Genomic DNA, 19,208 nt, shown 5'->3' on the forward strand with positions numbered 1-19,208 from the left:
CCTCAGCCTCCCGAGTAGGTGGGACTGCAGGCACATGCCACCATGCCTGGCTAATTTTTTTTATTTTTAGTAGAGACAGGGTTTCACTGTGTTAGCCAGGATGGTCTCGATCTCCTGACCTTGTGATCTGCCCACCTTGGCCTCCCAAAGTGCCGGGATTACAGGCGTGAGCCACCATGCCCAGTTCATATATGGCCTGTTTTAATAAACATTTCATGTTTTCTTTAAAAAATAATGGATATTAGCTGTTTGATACGTATATGTACACATTCATATATGTATATATGTAATAACTTGAGCTTATTTTATTTAAATCTTCATATGTATGTTGATTATTTACTTAAGCTTTCAGTTTCTCAGTGGGGAATGTTAAAATCAACAATAGCAGTTGTTCACTTATTTCTCTCTGTCAGTTGTTGCTTGATTCACTTCAAGACTGTATATTAAAGCATATATACTTTTGATAATTATATCCTCTTGTTGTATTTATTTTTCTTGTATCTTTTTTCCATATAGCATACTTTTGTCCTAAATTTAATTTTATCCATTGTTATGATTGCTTTCCTTTCTTTTGGTTCACTCTTACCTGATACTTTTCATCCTTTTATTTCCAAACTCTCTGTGCCTTCTTTTTTGATGATATTTCTTTTCTGACGATATTTCTCTGAAGCTAAGAAGGTTTCTGAAGTTTTGTCTGACTTCTCGATACTTACAGTAAAGTGTGAGAGGATATAGATAAGCTTAACATTTTTGTTAAATATAAAAGAGCCGGGGCTTGTTGGGTTAAAAATAATATAGTGTCTCCTTCTTAGTCTTTCCAAGATTATCCAATTTAGAAAGAATTTCAAAACAAACATACATCTAGAGTGTAACTGTAAAAGTCTTTATAAATACCTCAGAAAATTCTAAAGTGTTGCCTTAGCAGACCATTGGATCAGATATAAGGTCCTCTAAGGCTATGGATTTTAAGGTTAATGTTCCATACTAGATTTATAAATAGACAAAAATATAGAAAAGTTTATCTTGGAAAGATTGGTGGTTGTGACCTTTATTATAGTGGAGTGGATTATAAATTAATTTATATAAAATTCACAATTTCAAAAAATTAGATTAACTTTGTCTCAAAGGGACAAGACAGTGCAAAATAATGAAAGGCCTTTGAACTTTCAACCTTCTACAGGCAGGAAACAGGATACAGAGGCTCAGCCTCAAACATGAGGTATTTTTATGGAAAAGGAAGCGTGACTCAGGCAGAATCAAGATCTCAAAAGACACAGCAAGGGGCCATGGTGAATTATTCCCAGGAGCAGACTGGAAGTGCCAATTGTGTTAAATTATGTGTGTCTCACCATTTTATATTGTGTGTGGAGAAGTGGGAGGAGAGAACTTGTCTCTTCCGTTCACAGGTCTTCAGATTGAGAGAAGCTACACACTTCAGGAAGGACATTTAAGGACCCTCCTCCGTACCGTGACTGATTTAAATGAGGGTATCTGGATTTGAAGGGGGTGTTGCAGTTGGATGAGACTTTGAGAGTCACAGGGGAGGTGGGTGTATTTTCCATGTGTGAGGGAAAATGAATTGCTGAGCCCATATGGTGAACTGCAGTGTTTTTTCTCCGACATGGCTGTCGTCCTTCCCTCTCTCCCTTTGTGAGCATGCTGCACCACCATCAAGAGACAGAGTCTATTCCTCCCTTCTTGTGAATCTTGGCTTGTCTTACTGGCTTTCTTGATGAATAGAATGTAGAAGTGATGTTCTGGAATTTTCAAGCCTAGTTCATAAGTAATCTCGCAGCTTCTGCCTTGGGCTCTTGGAGCCCTGAGTCACCTTGTAAGATGTACAAGCGCTCTGCTAGGGAGACTGTGTGGAAAAACCCTGAGACAGTATGTGGAGAGATAAAGAACCAGCTGAGTCCTGCCTTCTAGCTATCCCCACCGTTGTGCCACACCTGAGTGCAGCCGTCTTGGATCAGCCCAGCCCAGCCACCTAGTGAATACTTCTGAGTGATCCCAGCTGATGCCGTGTGGAGCAGAAAAAAATAACTCAGGCATGCCCTGCCTGAATTTCTAACCTAAAAACTGTGAGTAATAATAGAGTTGTTTTTGTTCTTTTCTTTGCTTATCTTTGTGGAGATGGTGTCTCACTATGTTGCCCAGGCAGGTCTTGAACTACTGGCCTCAAGTGATCCTCACATGTTGGCCTCCCAAAGTGCTGAGATTTATAGGTGTGAGCCACCTTGCTCAGCCAAGATTGTTCTTTTAATTCATTACATTTTGGAAGAGTTATTATAGAGCAACAGATAACTAAAAATAAATGGCTGGGTCATATATTTAGCTTTAGTAGAGACTGTCAAACAATTTTCTAAAGCGATTGAACCAATTTATATTTCCAAACAATGGTGTATGAGAGGCACAATTGCTCCACATCCTTGCAAATCCTTGGCGTTGTCCGTCTTTTTTGTTTTATTCATTCTGGTGGTTTGTGTAATGGTTTCACATAATAGTTTTATACTGCATTTCTCTGATGACTAATGAAACTGATTACCTTTTAATTTTTTTGTCATTTGGATATCATCTGTTGAGAAGTAACTGTTTAACTTAGATTGAACAGAAGTGCCTGTTTCTGTCAAATTGTCTTTTTCTTATCAATTGGTAAGTTTAACAATCATTTGCCAGATCGATATATTGCAATATAAGTTTGTGACTTACCTTTTCACTCTCTTGATGGAATCTTTTGATGAACATGGTTCATTATTTTAATGAGGTTCAAATCGCCTGTTTATTCTTTTACAGTTAATGTTGCTTATGTTCTGTTTGATAAATCTTTGCCGACCCAAATGTTATGAAACATTCTCTTATGTTTTCTTTGAAATCTTTATTGCTTTATTTTTCACTTTTAGGTTCGTTACACATCTGGATTTGATTTTTGTGTATGGTGTGAGGTAGAGGTCAAATTTATCTTATTTCATATATATGACACCATTTAGTGATGATGAGGATTGTGTTGCTTAAAAATGTCATGTCATAAAAGATAAAATGTGTTACCTCTCAGAGGATACTAAAGAGACATGAGATCAGTAATGGTGTGATTTCGGAGTAGGAGGTGGTCACTCTTGGATAGCATTGGCAAGAAGCTCCTCCCAGGATATGGGTGACCTTCTGAAAGTTCTTGATGACTTACTAAATGCAGAGCTTGGATCCTTAATCGGAGAAAACATGTGCTATGTGTTAAGGACCTTATGGGGACAATTGATGAAGTTGGAATATGGATGGTATATTAGATAAAGGTATCAGTGCTAAATTTCCTCAAGTTGATAGGTTTACTGAAAAGTAATATCTCAAAATCTTAGAAAATATATACTGAAGTATTTAGGGGTAAAGGGATATGATGTATACAATTTATTCTCAAAATATTCTGAAAAAATTATTACAGACACATACATGCATGCATATGTGTGTGTGTGTGTGTGTGTCTTGGGGAAATTGTGTGTGTGTTGTTTGTATTATTTTTATTCTTGCAGCTTTTCTGTAGGTTAGGAATTACTTCCAAATGCAGAGTTAAGGAAAAAGAGAAAAGGTTGAGCTCTGACTCTTGCTCCACCACTGTCAGCAGGTGGTCTTGCGACCTTCCTCTCTGGGGCGTGCTCTCACCTCTGGTGGAGCTACAGATACTCCATGCTTCACAGGGTTGTTGTGAGGGTTGGGTGATGCTTGAGCCTAGCACAGTTTCAAGCACATGTTAAGGCATGAGAATCACTGCTAAGATTGTTATTTTATCTCTTCAGTGACTGGTGCCCACCAAGTACTGGATCCTGCTTGGAAAATGCCAGCCAAGACCTTTTCTTTCATCATCAACCTCTTAGCCCTTTAATAAAGAAGAATCATTTTTTAAAATAAAAGAACACTTTTTATAAGCAACATTGAGCTGTTCCTCACATGTTCCTTGAACCACTGGTCTGTGCCCGCCAGGCCCTGGCTAGTGACTTCAGGTGAATGAGACCTGCTTCCTGCTGACCAGGAGGCTGGCTTGTTCTCTTAAAGGCAGGGCTGCACCTGCTCCAGACATCCTTGCCTGGTTCCCAGGTCAAATGCTGCTGCATCTGGGTCTCATTTGAGAATGACTTGCTGGTCTCTCAGGGGTCACCCCCAATACTGGAGGGAGCATCTTGCTGAAGCCCTCCATGAAGGGCCACCCCTCTGAAATCATACCATCCGTGAATGATCACCCCTCTGAAATCACACCATCCATGAAGGGCCATCCCTCTGAAATCAAACCATCCAGGAATGGCTGCTCCTCTGAAATCAAACCATCCGTGAATGGCCACCCCTCTGAAATCACACCATCCGTGAATGGCCACCCCTCTGAAATCACACCATCCGTGAAGGGCCATCCCTCTGAAATCACACCATCCATGAATGGCCACCCCTCTGAAATCACACCATCCGTGAATGGCTACCTCTCTGAAATCACAGCTGTGCTGCTCTGGGTTCAACTTGCCCAATTCTGCTGAGCACAGAAACTGAGCCGGGAAGGTTGCTCGGGGCAACTGAACTTCCCCAGTCCTCTCTAGGATCTTTTCTGTAGGAGGGAAGGGCCCAGGCCTTGCTTGGCAAGGGACAGGTCATGTGAAGCCAGAAACTACGGTGACCAGAACCTCTAGAATGAGTCTTGCTTGGCAAGGGACAGGTCATGTGAAGCCAGAGACTATGGTGACCAGAACCTCTAGAATGAGTCTTGCTTGGCAAGGGACAGGTCATGTGAAGCCAGAGACTACGGTGATCAGAACCTCTAGAATGAGTCTTGGCTGGACTTTCCAAGCCCCATCTGGTTGTTTATCTGAGGAATCATGAGCTGTGTTGGCAAAGAAGGATGCCACCCAGTACTAGTGGTCAGTGTGGGGGTGGCAGGGGTAGGTTGTGGGTGCTCCAAGGGCCTCTGAGTCCTTTTCCAAGTCATGGACTTCTGAGCTGGACCTGACTGTTGCTGGACCTGGGACTTGGCTTTTGGTTGTGGTGGCCCAAGGAAACTACCTGGATCCCTCTCCTGCCAATCTGCACTTTGGGAGCCACTTGTCCTACCCACAGTCTTTGAGCGATTCTTGGACCAAGCAGGACCCCAAACCCCTCTTGGCCCTCATCCTCTCAGACAGGCAGGAACATAGCCTGGATTTGGCCTTAGTTCCTTTGGGCTACATCTTCACTGATGAGTTGCATACACTGTCTGGGTCCCCCTTCTGCTTTTCTTCTCCTCCCCACCTGCCAGCCCCTGCCCTACTCTGGTCTCCCCGCAGCAAGTAAGCACTGAGCCCAGTGCCTGGAGCCTGGTGCAGGGAGTAGCTGGCATTTTATTGAACCCTCACTGGGTGACAGCTCTTGGAGTGTAGTGTAGACTGATCTACTCCATCCTCAAAAGAACCCTGTGGGTTAGGATTGGGATCACCCAGGGTAGTTTAGCTAGCAAGAACATGGGCTCTGGGTTAAAATCCAGACATTTCGGCAGAGGCTCTGGGTTCAAATTCAGATGTCTCAGTTAACTGTGACATGGCTCAGCCGCATCATCTGAGGGGTGCAAATTCTGGTGCCCAGGTCTCTTCAGGCTGTTGTGCAGATTTGGTGGGGTCATATGTGGCAAGAGCTCAGAGCTGTGCCTGCCATATAGCAGGTGCTATCTGCGTGCTAGAGATTATTGCTGTCCCCATGTGGCAGGTTGGGAAACAGAGAGGGGTAGAAGACTGACCTAAGTCACACTGCCAAGTACAGGAGTCAGAATCTGAACCTAGGCGTCTTAGCTAAAGTCTGTGCTCTTACCATGGAGCTTTTCTGCCTCTGTCTTTGTTCAGCCCTTCCCTGCCTAGTCCCACCTCTGGGCAGTGGTTACAGTATTCCGGGGTCAGTCCTGAGGAATTATTTAGGGCAGACGCTGGGGCCCAGAGGCTAGATCGGGGTGTTGAGTTGGGGTGTGGAGTGTGATGTGAATGCTCCTCATTGGTCCACGTGTGGCCCACGAGTTTAGTAGCCTTAAAAAGCCCCAGAAACGTGGGGTAGGGCAGGCAAGCGCTGCAGGCACCATCTCCCTCAGGAGAAGCTGGGCCAAGTTCCTGCTCTGCCTGCCTGCCGCTCTCTTACTAACTTGCTCTGTGACCTTGAACAAGTTGCTTGACTTCTGTGAGGCTCAGATTCTTTTTTAAAAATCTTTTTTTAATTGATAAATTATAATTGTGTATTTTGGTGGGGTGCAATGTGATGTTATGGTGCGTGTATACAGTGTGGAATGAACAAATCAGGTGAATTAACATATCCTTCACCTCACACGCTTATTTTTGGTGAAGAGAACATTTGAAATTTGCTCTTTTAGCAATTTTGAAATATACAGTACATTATTAACTATAGTCACCTTGTTGTGCAATAGATCTGAAAAACTTATTCCTCCTGGCTAACTGATACTTTGTACCCTTTGACAAACACCTCCCCATCTCCCCGACCTGCCTGCCTCTTGTAACTATCATTCTACTCTCTTCTTCCATGAATTCAATTGTTACAGAGTCCACATGTAAGTGAGATCCTGAAGTATTTGTCCTTCTGACTGAGTCTGACTTACTTCACTTAGCATAATGTTCATCTATGTTGTCCCAAATAATATAATTTTCTTTTTTTAAAGACTGAATATTACTCCATTGTGTTTGTTGTGTGTATGTGTATAGAAACGCTACTGATTTTTGTATGTTGATTTTTATATTCTGCAATTTAACCAAATTTGTTTATTACTTCTAATAGTTTTTTGATGGAATCTAGGCTTTTTTATGTATAAGATCATGCCATCAGCAAACAGAGACAACATACACACACGTCAGATTTTCTTTATTTATTTGTTGATGGATGATTCGGTTGATTCTGTATCTTGGGTATTGTGAACCATGCTGCAATGAACATGAAAGGGAAGGTATCTCTTTGACATATTGATTTCATTTCCTTTGGACAGATATCCAGAAGTGGGATCGCTGGATCATATGGTATTTTTTGTTTGTTTGTTTGTTAGTTTTTTTTTTTTTTGGAACTTCCACACAGTTTTCTATAGTGGCTGTACTAATTTACAATCCTACCAACAGTGTACTAAGATTTCCTTTTCCCACATCCTCACCAATGCTTATCTTTTGGCTTTTTGATGATAGCCATTTTGACAGATGGGAGGTGATATCTTATTGTGATTTTAATTAGCATTTCACTAATCATTAGTAATGTTGAACATTTATTCATATATCTGTTGGCCATTTTTATGTCTTGTGAGAAATGCCTATTCAGATCATTTGTCTATTTTTTAAAGTCAAAGTTTTTTTTTTTTTGCTATCAAGTTACTTATATAATGTGGATATTAACCCCTTATCAGATGTATGGCTTCTAAATATTTTCTTCCAATCTGTAGTCCGTCTCTTCACTCTGTTAATTGTTTCCTTTGCTGTACAGAAGATTTTTAATTTGATGCAATCTCATTAGTCTATTTTTGCTTTCGTAGCCTGTGCTTTGAGGGTCAAATCCAAAAATTTGTTGCCCAGACCAATGTCATGGAGTTTTCCCTTTATTTTTTTTCTAGTAGTTTTACAGTCTCAGGTGTTGTATTTAAGTCTTGAATCTATTTTGAATTCATTTTTTTTGGTATGGTGTGAAATAAAAGTCCAATTTCATTCTTCTGCATGTTGATATTCAGTTTCCCCAGCACTGTTTGTTGAAGAAACTGTTCTTTGCCTGGTGTGTGCTCTTGATACTTTTGTTGAACTTAATTGACCATAATCACATGAGTTAGTTTCTGGCCTCTATTCTTTTCCGTTGGTCTATGAGTCTGTTTCTATTAGCCAGTACTGCTGTTTTGATTACTATAGCTTTGTAATATATTTTTAATCAAGAGTATGATACCTCCAGCTTTGTTCTTTTTGCTCAATTGCCTTGGCTATTCAAGATCTTTTGTGGTTCCATATGAATTTTAGGGTTGTTTTTTCTTTTTCTGTGAAAAATGCTGGAATTTTGATAGGGATGCATTGACTTTGTAGATTGCTTTGAGTAGTATGGTCATATTAACAATATTATTTCTTTCAATCCATGAACACAGGTTATCTTTCCATTTATTTGTGCCTTCTTCAATTTCTTTCATTAATGTTTTATAGTTTTCAATGTACAGGTCTTTTACCTCCTTGGTTAAATGTATTCCTGAGTATTTTATTTTATCTTTTTGTAGCTGTTGTCAATGTCATTGTTTTCTTGATTTCTTTTTTTGATAATTTGTTGTTAGTGTATAAAAATGCTACTGATTTTTGTATGTTGATTTTATATCCTGAAATTTTCTTGACTTTGTTCATTAGCTCTAATAGCTTTTTGGTGGAGTTCAGGCTTTTCTATATGTAAGAGCGTGATGTCATCAGCAAACAGAGATTATTTAGCTTCTTCCTTTTTCTGTATGACACTCAGCTTCTTGTCTTCGTAGCTTCCCTGAGGAGGAAGGTTAGATTGAAAAACCAAAGAGAAAACCTATGCAGACCTTTATAGTCGATCACATCTGCTTTCTATACTACTATAATGAATTACTAATTATGTGACTTTGTCCAATTTCTTATGCTCCCCAAACCCCAATTTTCTGATACATTAAATGAAGCAAAGAATATTACCCATCTAAGAGTGTTGCGGTGATGAGTGGAAATAGTTGATGTCATGTTTTCAGTACACACAGTGGTCAGTAATTTTCTTTTTTCCTTGTGCTCTTGCCAGCTCTGGTTGTCAATGTCATGCTGACCTCATTAAACCAGTTGGGGCGTGTTATTCTAAGGCCTGGAAAAATGTGTAAGCTTGACATCAGTTTTTCTTTAGATATTTGGTAGAATTTGCCAGAGAAACCATTTGGGCTTAGAATCTTCTTTGGGAGATATTTTTATTTATGGATTTAATTTCTTTCATAGAGAACTATTCAGATTTTCTATTTTTTAAAGTTTTTTTTTGAAATTTGCCCATTTAATCTAATTTCTAAAGCTTACTTATACAAAGTTTTCATATTATCTTCTAATTACCTCTTTAGCATGTTTCAGATCTATAGTAAATGATTCAATTTTCATTCCTGGCCTCGTTTATTTGTGCTGCTGCTTCTTTTTTTTTAACCAATCGTTAAAGTTATGGCATATTCAAAGAACCGACTTTTGGAGTTCTTGATCTAATTTTCTGTTTGCTTTCTATTTCATTAATTTTTGTTCTGCTTATTTCCTTTTTGCTACATTGTTTTGTTTCCTTTGTGCTTCTTTTTCTAATTTCTTGAGATGATTACCTCATGGATATTTTTTACTTTATAGAAAAATGTATACCTTAGAAGCAGTGAAATTTCCTCCTAAACATGTGTCTCCAAAGATTTTTAACAGCTTTATTGTGATATAATTTATATACCATAAAACTCACTCACTGTCGGTGTCTGATCCAATGATTTTTACTTAACTCATAGAGTTGTGCCAATTTTACCAAAATCTAGGTTTAGAACCTGTCTGTCACCACAAAGATCTGCAGGAACCCTTTTGCTATCAATTGACCCTCTCAAATGTGTAGAGCCAGAAAGTGGACCAGCTATCACCCTAGGCCACCACTGATCCATTTTCTGGCTCTACACATTTGCCTTTTCTGGATAATTTATGTAAGTGGGCTTGTAAATAACCTTATGGATCTAGCTTTTTTCACTTAGCACAACAGTTTCAAGATGCAATCACATTCTACATGTGGCCCTTGAACAACATGGGGATTAGGGGAATCAATCCTCCATGCAGTTGAAGATTTGCAAATAACTTTTGACTCCCCAAAACTTAACTACTAATAGCCTACTGTCGACCTGAAGCCTTACTTGTAAAGAGTCAATTAATATGCATTTTGTTGTTATAGCATTATATAGCATTTGCTTACAATAAGGTAAGCTAGAGAAAATAACATGTTATTTAAAAAATCATAAGGAAGAGAAAATATATTTTCTATTTATTAAGTGGAAATGGATAATCATAAATGTTTTCACCCTCCTTGTGTTCATGTTGAGTAGGCTGAGGAGGAGGAGGAAGAAGACGGGTTGATCTTGCCATCTCGGGAGTGACAGAGGAGGGAGAAAGTCAAACCTGTTTTATATATAACTATATATATAACTATAGTAAGATCAGTAGCTCATTCCTTTTTATTGCTGAATAGTATTCCATTGTGTAAAATTTTATTAATCAGTTCACCAGTTGATAAATATTTAGATTGTTTCCAGTTTGAGGCTATTATTCATATACAAATTGACATTATTCATATAGTATTGTATTTATATATTTATTTATCCATTTAGGAATTCATTTTATTCATATAGACTTGTGTTCATGTGCAAGTCTCCTTTTGTATAGTCTTATGTTTTCATTTCTCTTTGTAGAATTGTTGTGTGATATGTTCATGTTTGACATTTTATGAAAGTACCAAATTGTTTTACAAAGTGGCAACACCATTTTATAATCTCACCAGCAGTGTGTGAGAGTTCTAAGTTCTCCATCTTAATAAACACTTGATATTGTCTGTTTTTTTGTTTTAGACATACTAGTGGTTGTGTGATTGTGGCTTATTATAGTTTTAATTTGCATTTTCCTACTGACCAAATAGAGTGCCTTTTCATGTGCTTATTAGCCATCCATATGTCTTCTTTGGTGAATGTCTATTCAAGTCATTTGTCCTTTTTAAATTGGGTTAAGTCATTTGTTTTATTATTGAGTTATAAGAGTTCTTTATATATTTTGGATACAAGTTCTTGATCAGTGATATGATTTGCTAACTTTTTTTTCCTATCTGTAGCTTGCCTTAAATTTTTTTTATTTTAGAAGTTTTAGATTGACAGAAAAATTGCAAAGATATTATAGAGAGGTCCTATATACCCCATGCTCAGTTTTCCACATTATTTACAGCTTATATTTATATGATATGTTCCTTATAATTAATAAACCAATGTTGATACATTATCATTACCTAAAGTCTATACTTTAATAATATTTCAATGTGAGTCTTTCTTACCAAATGTCCTTTTCTGTTCTGGGATCGCATCCAGGATACCACGGAACACTTAGTCATCGTGTTTCCCTAGGCTCCTCTTGGTTGTGACAGTTTCTCAGACTTTCCTTGGTTTTGATGACCTCACCAGGTTTGAGACATACTGGTCAAATATTTTGTAGGATGCCCTCTAGTGGAATTTGTCTATGTTCTTCATGACTATATTGGGGTGACGAGTTTTTCATAGGAAGACCACAGTTGTAAAGTGCCATTTTCATCACATCACATCAAGAGTACATACTATCAACATGACTTATCACTGTCGATGTTGATGTTGATCACCTGTTTGTCATGTTTATCCAGTTTCTTCACCATAAAGTTACTCTTTTTTACACTGTCCTTCTTGGAAGGAGTCACTATGTGTAGCCCACTTAAGGTGAAAGGAATTAAGCTCTACCTCCTCGAGGCTATTTACATAGTATATATGAAATTATTCTGCATGGCAGATTTATCTCTTCTTTCCAATTTATTAATTTATTCAATAATTTATTTATATCAGTATGAACTCATAAATATTTATTTTATACTCTGAGTTATAACCTATTATATATATACACTATTATAATCTATAATACTACTTCACCTATTTTTTGTTCAAATTGATCCAACTTGGGTCATTGGGAGCTCTTTCGGTTGACTCCTGTGTTCCACTGACATACTCCCAGCACTGTGATGGTTTTTAAAACATTTCCTTATTTCTTGGCAATACAAGATGCTCCAGCATCACCTTGCATATTTCTTGCCCCAGACTCAGTCATTTCTTCAAGGAGACCTGGTTACTTCTATTGAAGAATGGTGTTAGAAACCAAGATCCTGTTGCTCTGTGTGCTCATTGCTGCTGAAGTATCATTGCTTCTAGACCCTCTCAGCTGACAGCGTGTATTATTCTATTCTCACATGGCTATGAATAAATATCCGAGTCTGGGTAATTTACAAAGAAAAGAGGTTTAATTGACTCACAGTTCCCCATGGCTGGGGAGGCCTCAGGAAACTTACAATCATGTTAGAAAGCACCTCTTCACAGGGTGGCAGAAGAAAGAATGAGTGCCAGCAGGGGAAATGCCAAAGACTAATAAAACCGTCAGATCTCGTGAGACTCACTCACTATCACGAGAAGAGCATGGGGGAAAAGTGCGCTGATGATGCCATAATCTCCACCTTGACGTGGGGATTACAATTTAAGGTGAGATTTTAGGTGAGGACACAGCCAAACCATATCACAGAGCAAGGGAATATATGTATATACACAAACCAGTGCCTGCACACATATCTTTTAGCATTTATACATGTAACCAACTATCTCTAGATTAAAGAGCAAATCATGAGTTCATACTAATATCTCCAACTGTAAGCCATAGACCATCTCGGTTTTCCCTTATTTATCTGTCACCTCCCACCCCAACCTGGCTCCCACCACCCGCCTTCCATTTACTTCATTTGGCTAATTGTTTAGTTCCTGTACACATGCATATTGGTATCAGGATTGTTAACTCGTACCCCTGTGGGAAACAACTTTTTTAACTAGAGCACAGTGCTTACATGCAATTTCTTTTGCCTTTGCTCTTTCTTCAGTCATTTCAAAAGTTACATAGGTCAGCAACCCCCATCCTGTCAGTGAAGTTGTTTCACATATTTCTAATACAATTAGATTGTTTGGTCATATTCTACTTTTTATCCTGAGATCCTCCAACTCTTAAATGAGTATTCTTTAATTTGCAGGTTTATGTTTTGTGTTATAAAGTTCTATGGGCTTTGACAAATGTGTAGTGTCATGAGTCTGCCATTATAGCATTGTACAAAATAGTTTCATCACCCTAAAAAATAGCCTGTGTTTCAACTATTTTATCCTTCCCTCCTTCCCCTGAACTCCTGGCAACCACTGGTCTTTGTACTGTTGCTATAGTTTTTCTTTTTCCAGATATCATAAAATTGAAGTCATATAATACGTAGCCTGACTTCTTTCAGTAGGCAGACTGACTTCTTTCGCTTAGAAATATGCACTTAAGATCTCTCCATGTCTCTTTAAGATTTGACAGCTCGTTTATTTTTATTACTTTATCGCTTTATCATGAAATTATATTTTATTGTTTGCATATACCACCAAACTTTATCTATTAACCTATTGAAGGACATCTTGGTTGCTCACAGTTTTTCATTTATTTATTTATTTTTTTGAGACAATCTCACTCTGTTGCCTAGGCTGGAGTGCAGTAGTACAATCTTGGCTCACTCCAACCTCCACCTCCCAGGTTCTAGCAATTCTCCTGCCTCAGCCTCCCTAGTAGCTAGGATTACAGGCATGTGCCACCATGCCTGACTAATTATTTTTTTGTATTTTTAATAGAGAAGGAGTGTCACCATGTTGGCCAGTCTGGTCTCAAACTCCTGACCTCAAGTGATCCACCCACCTAGGCCTCCCAAATTGCTGGGATTACAGATGTGAGCCAACCGTGCCTGGCTTGCTCACAGTTTTTACTGATTATGAATACAACTGCTCTAAACACTTGGGTACAGTTTCCTGTGTGAAGAAGGCTTTCTAAATGGTTGGGTAAATATCTGAGATAATGATTGCTGCATCTTGTGCTAAGACTGTGTTTCAGTTTGTAAGAAACTTGTGGCTGCTCTTTTAATTTTCTTCGTAGCATCTTTTGAAGTATAAATATTTACTTTAGTAAAGGCCAATTTACCATTTTTTTTTGTTTTATTGCTCATGCTTTTGGTGTCATATATAAGAATGCCTTACCTAACCTGAGGTCATAAAATGTTTCTCCTATGGTTTATTGTAGAAGTTTTATTGTTTTAGCTTTTACATCAAAGTCTGGTTCATTTTAAGTTAACTTTTGTGTATAGGATAAGAAAGTGGGGCTTATGTTCTTTCTTTTTTTTGCATATAGATATCCAATTGTCCTAGGCCAATGTGTCAAAAAGACCATGCCGTTGAATTTTCTTGGGATCTTTTTTGAAAAATTATTGAGCATTATTAATATATGAGTTTCTTTCTTATAGTTGTATACCCTACATTGAATCATCCTCTAGTTCTTTAGATGGCATTATTGGGTCAGTATATTTCCCATATTTTCTGTCTCTCCTTCTTCCACCTCTACATTTAGGGAGTTAGTTTAGGCCACTGTTGCAATAATTGAGGAGAAACATAACGGTAGCTTGGACAAGAGGGTGGCAGTGGACATGGTGAGAAGTAGTTGGATTTTAGATATATTTTAGAGGTAGGGCTGATAGTATTTGCTGACAGTATTTGCTGACAGATGCAATGTGTGATGTAAGAAAAAAATGCCAGGTCAAGGATGGCTCCAAAGGTATGAACCCAAGCAACTGGAAGGATGACATTACTGTTAACTATTAACTAAAATGAGAAGACTGCAAGTGGAGCCAGTTTGGCTGTAGGGATCAGGAGCTCAGTTGTAAATATGTTATGTTTGAGATGGTTATCAGATGGCCAGTATGCAACTGGATGTATGAATCTGGAGTTCAGAGGTGACATTCGTGCTAGAGATACAAATTTAGGAGCATCAGCTTTTAGATGGTGTTTAAGATCCATGAGACCAGATGAGATCACCTAGGGAGTGAGTGTAGATAGAAAAGAAAGATGGCTGAAGGACTGAGTCCTGGGACACTCAAAAGTTAAAGAGCTGGGGAGGTGAGGCAGAGCCAGGATAGGAGGCTGAGAAACAGCAGCCAGCTGGGCACAGGAGAGCACAAGATGACCAGGAGAGTGTTTGTGTCCTGGAAGCCAAGCGATGAGAATATTTCTATTCAGAAGTGTTCTAATATTCAAATATTCTAATATTCAAATATTCAAATATTCTAATATTCAAATATTCTGTTCAGAATATTTCTAAGCCAGAAGTGATAAATTCTGTCCACTGACGCTAAGCAATCAGGAAAAATGCAGACTAACAACTGTTGGAGGAATTAGCAATTGATCATGGGTGACTAGCCAAGAGTATTTGGGTGCAATGGTAGTGAGATTGGTGGGGATGGGGAGGGAGCTTGAATGGAGCATGTTTGAGAGAAGGAAAAGACATGGTTTTGTGGGATGACCAACTTGTCCTGGTTTGTCTGGGAACTTTCCTGGTTTTAGCATGAAAGTTTGCATCCTATGACTTCTGGTTTGAAAACTGAAAGATGCCATGTCCTGGAACCCTTTCATTTCCAGGCAAACTGGGGTGGCTAGTCACCTCAATTTGAAGACAGGGGAATAATTAAGTTTTTCAAGCAATGGTGTGTTAACTGGAGGAGGAAATGATATCTATCTATCATCTACCTACCTACGTACCTACCATCTATCTATTTGAATATGGAGGCAAAAAAGCGTGTTTTCATCCTGATAGAAAAAGCGCAGTAGATAGGGAAGATTTCTGAGTTAGGAGTAAGAGGGAAGTGTAGCTGGTGCAATGTCTTCATTATTGTATTTTATCAGAGTGAGATAAAATACAATGGCAGCATCAGTGGATGGGTGACCCTAGCGAGGAGCATGGCCAGGCATCCATTGTAGCAGGAGGGATGGCAGAGGCATGGCCAGAGCGGCAGGTGAGTGGGCAGATGATTGCCTACATTTTGCCAGTGAAAATGGAAGTGATGTCATCAGCTCAGAGTGATTTGGGGATGAGGGTGTGGGAGGTGAAAGTATGAGAATGAAGGCATAAAGTATTCATTTAGGGCACTGGGAATATGGAAGGGTTCCAGGAGTAGAGAATGCTTGCTCTCCAGGATCCAAGCTCTCTTGAGGTTAGTGATCACGAATTTAAAATGGGGCCAGCCTGTGTAGTGTGGTTTTCTCTGGCTACATTCAGTAGCTTGAGTGTTGGCATGGAACAGGAAGTTGGAGGGCTTGTCAAGCAGCTCTGATAAAGCAAGAGGAGGACAGAGGAGCAGAGGCTGTGACTGATTATGACATTGAAGCTGGGCAAGATGGAAGTGAGGACCCAAGAGAAGAGAGATAAATGACAACAAGTAAAATCAATGGAAGTGCATCCCAGTGAGACTAGAGGATTGTTGGAGTTGGGTACCAAAAGGAATGAGCTAGAAAGAAAGGAGGTGGTGGTTGGTCTGAGAGTAGAATACTTGAGATGGTGGGGGTTAGCTGTTGTAACAGCAATGACTATGGAGTGACAGTAAGAGCAGTCAAAGTCCTGGTGGGTTCCTGTCAACTTGCAGGGGTTCTTTGGCACCAGCTCAAAGTGAGGCTACACCCTTCTCCCTCTTGCGCATGAATCAGACTCTGTCACTACTGGGCTGCTTGCCCACTCAGCTTAAAACCATCTGGCGCACCTCCCAGCAAGAACAAGGATTCTGTTTAAAGAATAGGAAAATATGTCACACTGATGAACATTTGCCCACACACCCAGGGTGGCTGCATGATAGTAGCATGCTGTATACACCTGTGTGATGAGTTCTTGTAGGATGGACGCATCACCTCCATCTCTGTGTCCTTTCAGCCCTAGAACTGTGTCTGGCACACAGTTGCTACTCAATGGATACTTACTCAAATGACTCATATAGGATTGAATGTTAAATGGAGACTCTTAGGAAGATGTCAGTCTCTGCTCTGCAGTCTGCTCTCATGCATTCCCTCATGGAGAGAATTTTACGGGCGGAGTTTAGGCAGCCTTTGTTCTTGCTTCCCTGAATCCTTTGCAGGAACACAGCTGAGGCATGTGAATGGCCTTCAAATGCAACATAACACTAAGTAGCTCTCTTTTCAAAGAGACTCAGAGACAATCCCTGCATACTTTCCTTCTCAGACACCTGTGGAGGAGACCTGACACCCCATTCGACCCAGCGGATACCAGCGGGCAGCAATGACAGGATGGTCCTGCTCCCTCCATGTCACAAACATGTTTCCAGGACACTCTCCACAGAGTCCCCAAGTCCTGCCAGGGGGACCACCTGTTCGGCACCACCAGAACACCCACCCCCGCCACACACACACACAGAGTTGTCATTTGCTGCTTTATGAAGCCAATCTTTCAAAGGAGAACAACAGTTCTGCTACAATCCAGGTGGTGAGGGTCTGAGGAAACTGGAAGCCAGGGAAAAGTACAGAAGCCAGCAGAGGATAGGAAGCTGGTGAAAGTCCGTAACAGTGACTTAGGTGTAAGATCCTCACGGGAAAGTTGGCATTAAGGCAGTGAATGAGTTTGGCTGGTGATCTGTGTAACTGTGGACCTTGGTTTGTTGATCTGTGAAATGGGAAAATCACTCACAGGTGCTTTGTGCAAAGACCAGAGGATGGAGCCATAAGTTGCGTGCTGTGCCAGTGAGCTCCAGCCATTATTTTCCTTTATCTTCAGGAGCCCCAGGCATTGCACAGCACTGGGAGGGTGGGGGGTGGGGACAAGGAGGCATGAGCTCTTGTCACCTGATGGTGACTTTGCTTTGGGATTCATCACTTTCTCCATGAAGGGGAGATTGTGGCTGCCTTCCTCAAAAATTAATAGTAGGAAGAGCCTGTTGAAACGGAGGGTGGGAAGAAAGTGCCAAGGGAGGGACTGGAGGTCGGTGACATCTTCCTTTTCTGCTCCTTCCTCTTGCTCGGTCAGGTCCACCCTGTGCTCTGCCTTTGAGGGACTATGGTTCGCAGTGTTGATCCCAGCAGAAGCTGTCCCTTCCTCCAGGAGGTGCCACACTGAACCTCAGTCTGAGCTTGGCCCAGGAGGTCCAGATTCGAGTCCTGGTTCTGTCCTGATTAGAGGCATGAACTGGTGCATCTTGTTCCCTGGTGGAGTCTCGGTTTCTTCGTCTGTTCCTTCCCTCCCCACCAGGAGTGTGGGTGCTTGCCTTAGCAGCGAGCTTGGGAAACCCTTCCCCTGCGTCCCAGCCCCAGCCCGCTCCTCAGATCAGCTGTCCTCAGGACACCAGTGGGTGTTGTAATTTGACATTTCCACCTTTGACTTTCCCCAGCAGTGGAGCAACATCACAGTGACTCCACTGGTGCATGATGAATATATGAGAAAATGTATGCACTGTTAGAAATGACCGGACACCGGTGGATTTTAACTTACCTTGAAGGCCTTCATGGGCGTGGTTTGCAGGGAAATTCTCAAGGCCTGCATGGTAACTGAATGTATCTGAGATGCCCATTTCGGGCAAGAGCTGGTCCAGTTGAATATTCCCAGGTAGGGAGAATTTTGGAAAATATGGCCTCCTCCTTCTATTCAGGGGAGTGAGAGGAGAAAACAGAGCTGAAATAATGTCATCTAATAAACTGCCCCAGCCAGCAATCTCACTGAGAATAACAGAATAAAATTAATGTCAGCTGTGTTTCCCGAGTGTGCCTGCAATACACGGCGGGTCTGTGCCAGGTTCTTTACAAGGAAATTTTGATTCATCCTCACTGTAATCCCAGGGACTGAGTGCCCCAAATATCCACTTTACAAACGAGAAAATGGAGGATTGAAGAGGTTGAGAAATTTGCCCAGTGGTTAGGAACATGGTTTGTAAAAAGCTCAGAGTGAACCCAGTGCTGAAGCCCCTTCTCCAGCTGCATTGCTGCTTCTCAGACTGGACGTGGCCTGCTCCTGAGTGCAGTGGAATAGGAGCATCTCTCTGTCCATCTGCTTACCTTTGTTCCAACACATAGCCTCGCCCTGTTTTCTTCCCTCTCTAAGCCCAGCCTTCAGGGCCTCGAAGGTCCCAGGGGAGGATTGAGAGCTACCTTTTTTTGTGTTTACCTTTCTATGTCTTACATCAATGGCACATGATGGGGACATGCTCTCACTTAGAAGTGGAATCTAAAAAGTCAAAACTCGTAGAGGTAGGAGCAGAAAGCGGGGGGTCAGGGGCTGGGGAGAGGGAAATGGGGAGAAGTTGATCACGGGGTAAAAGTTCAGATGAACACATTCTGGATTTCTACTGTGCACCATGTGCCTAGAGGTATGTACACAGTGCTGTGTGCTTGTAATGTACTAAGAGGCTAGATCTTAAGCATTCTCACCATACACACAAAAATGGTACTCGTGTGAGGTGATGGATCTGTGAATTAGTTTGATTATGGGAATTGTGTTCAATGTATACATACATTGAAACTGCACATTGGACATCTTATACATACACAACTTTTATTTGTCAATTCTACCTCAAGAAAGCTGGAAACAGATACAAATGAAAAG

The 19,208-nt window shown here is 40.5% G+C and overlaps 1 long non-coding RNA gene across 2 annotated transcripts in view; it reads left to right on the forward strand.

Moving 5' to 3' along the window:
- Positions 1–1,235: 1,235 nt before the first annotated feature.
- Positions 1,236–19,208, forward strand: part of LOC103229610 (uncharacterized) — a 53,870-nt gene continuing 35,897 nt past the window's right edge. The window contains exon 1 of one of the 2 annotated variants that reach the window (XR_012091040.1): positions 1,236–2,081. This is a non-coding gene — a long non-coding RNA (uncharacterized lncRNA). The remainder of the gene's footprint in view (positions 2,082–19,208) is intronic. The other variant, XR_012091041.1, reaches the window with a different exon arrangement.

This window comes from Chlorocebus sabaeus, chromosome 24 (genome assembly GCF_047675955.1).
Source record: "Chlorocebus sabaeus isolate Y175 chromosome 24, mChlSab1.0.hap1, whole genome shotgun sequence".
In the NCBI taxonomy this organism is placed as follows: domain Eukaryota; kingdom Metazoa; phylum Chordata; class Mammalia; order Primates; family Cercopithecidae; genus Chlorocebus; species Chlorocebus sabaeus.